The 2604-nt window shown below is 57.7% G+C and overlaps 1 long non-coding RNA gene across 1 annotated transcript; it reads left to right on the top strand.

Moving 5' to 3' along the window:
- Positions 1–10: 10 nt before the first annotated feature.
- Positions 11–2604, top strand: LOC102735683 (uncharacterized). The gene is made up of 4 exons (XR_014142039.1): positions 11–117; positions 283–392; positions 2184–2220; positions 2571–2604. It is a non-coding gene; the product is annotated as an uncharacterized LOC102735683 (long non-coding RNA).

Here is a 2604-nt window from a genome sequence, read left to right as displayed (position 1 = left end):
TCATCATAGCTTTTGCCCTCGAACCCGAGCACCAAGACACCCTGCCAGCTGGATGGCTTGTCCAACACTATGCAGAATGCCGCCAGCATCAAGAGCTTGAACCCCTCCAACAGTGAGGTGAGGTGTGGTACCCAGATCCTTCTTTGAAAGGAAGTTGGGAGTGCTCACGGGATGGTGACAAGAGTCAGGGGAGTGGATTTGTTGGAGAAGGGAAGGACCGGGGGTGCAGGGTCATCCTGGCCATCTCTCTCTGCTCCACGTGTTTCCTCCCCGTAATTATAGGTGAAGTCTGCAGGGGAGTTGGACGAGGGCAAAAGTCTGCAGCCAGAAGAGATGAGTGCCGATAGAAGCCCCCTGTGCACCACCTTCCCTGATAAATCAACCAACATAAGGTCAGTTGTACACTGTGTCACCCCGTGGGACTCTGAACTATGCCTGACGGTGCCTGTTTGGAGGAGGCAGCAGCTCTGTTCCTTTGGGGGGACCGGAGGCCCTATGCTCTCTTCTCTGTGTCCCTCGCCTGTGCTTAGACATCTCCTTCCCTTCCTCTGACCTGCTCACCGGTTTGTCTGGTCTGAGGTCCGTTTGCAGGTTGTCTGCACCCAGCCTTCTCTAGCGTGCCAACCCCAAAGTGTGATCTACGAAGCAGGGCTCCCCTTCCTCACTAGGACCAGGGTGACCACCTTGAGCCCGGTGCTGGTGCCCTGGACTGAGAGGGGCCCTCCAGCCCAGGGCCTCATGCTGAGACGGGCCTTTCTGCCTCCCTGCCGAGACAGGGCTTCCCTCCCTTGTTCTGAGAGGGATCCTCTTTTCCTTGAACCAAATGTATCCCCCCTCCAATTCCGGGCTGCCTTGGTGGCTTTCCTGCCCCATGCTGAGGGCCGAGGTCCTGGGGGACTGCCATCATGACATCCGTTCCTCTGACCCCCTGCCAGGAGCTGGGCCCTCCTTGGGAGAAACCAGGGTTCCCTGAGTCAGGGGGCCAGAAGTGGGTGACTGTCAGTGAGCAGAGGGCTTCCTGAGGCAGGAATGGAAGGCAGAGGGCAGAGGTGCTTGAGAGGACAGAAGGGCAGGCCTCTCAGAGGCACTGCCCCCTCCCCTCCCTCCGCATGTCACATCATCCAGACTGGTCCTTCAGAGGAGCCCTGGGTAGCCCGACATGAGTATAATCCCTCAGGCAAGGAACCAACTGGGACAGGCACAGGTGCACTGGGGTCATCAGGAGGGAAGGTGGTGATCATAAGAGGGGACCACAGACCCCCAGCTCCATGCTGACCTGGGGCTTGACCCTCTACTCCCTCTGGGGTAGGTCTCCTGCCCCTGTGGCTGCTTCGTTCCCCATGCCTGGCTCAGACTGAGCTCACACAAGTGACAAAGTTTCAACCAGCGTGCAATGGGCCCCCGGCCCAACACCTGCATGTTTTCCATTCCTACGTCGGATGCCAGGGCCAGCCAGGGCAGATGAAGGAAGGGACTGCAGGCAGAGAGCCATTTCCCCTTTCTCCTCTCTTCCTCCCTGACCCCCACCACCATGGTAGAGCTTCTTTCCCTTCCCTTTGTTTTGCTTTCTCTCCCTCTTTTGTCTCTACTCCCCTATGTCTCTCTCACCTCTCCCTTCCTACCTTCAACCCCTCTTCTGTCTTCATCCCCCTCCCTCTCCCCCCCTGCCTCCTGGTTCCTGCCTCACTCACCTCCTTGCCCCAGCATCCCGGGCCACCCCTGGGGGGTGTCATGGTCCTGCAGCATGCTGGACCCCTAGTGAGGTAGCAGAGCCCTGGGCTTCCACCCCATTCCCTCTTCTCTCTGGAGCCTTTGGTGGGGACCTGAAGGAAGGAAGGGAGGCAGGAAGGAGAAGGCAGCCCTGGAGCCTGGGCTCCAAATGTTGCTTCTGGTGGCACTGGACACGGGAGTCAGGACAGTCTAGGTGGGATCCACCCAGGGGGAAAGAGAGGGAGGAGGGGGTGGGGTGGAGGAATGGAATCAGAGAGAGGAGGGGGAAGAGAGTGTGTGCTTTCCCTCTAGGTCCATCCACAAGGGAGGTGCCAAGGGCCCTGGAAGCCTAGGACAGTGCAGTGTAGGTGGGACGTACTGGGCTGTGTGTCAGGTGTAAGTGTGCTTGCTCCCATGATGAAGGACACCTGCAAAGTTTCACTGACTTTTCTGTTTTGTCTGGATTTCTGCAGCTCCATCCTGGAATTGTTTCCCAAGTTACTAAGCCTGGTAGGTGTATTCCTTGATCATTGACTCCTCTGCTGGCGCTGATGCTGCCCCAAACCTGCCCTGAAGCCATTTAGGTCTTGCAGAAGTTACAATTTTCATGACCCTTCAATCTCATGGAGGTCCAGATCCATGTGGGAACCCAACAAGGGCTCCAGATCGCCTTCAACCACGTTCTCCAGGGGCATCAGGGACCCCAAGACAGTGATCCCAAATGTAGTCTTGCCCATGTAATTTCCAGGGCCCTTTTGCACCTGGCCTCTGACCCTCACCCTCTCCGGGGCCCATCCTTTCCCTGATTGTTCAGCACCAACTCCTGGTCCACACTGCCCACTCCCTCTTCCTTTCCCCAGGACAGCCAGGAGTCACCTTCACCAACCAGTATCG

The sequence above is a fragment of the Leptonychotes weddellii genome, unplaced genomic scaffold, assembly GCF_054177405.1.
Source record: "Leptonychotes weddellii isolate Sample4059 unplaced genomic scaffold, ASM5417740v2 HiC_scaffold_23086, whole genome shotgun sequence".
NCBI lineage: Eukaryota > Metazoa > Chordata > Mammalia > Carnivora > Phocidae > Leptonychotes > Leptonychotes weddellii.
Note: the sequence above shows the minus strand (reverse complement) of the source record. Positions and strands in the feature narration are given on the sequence as shown.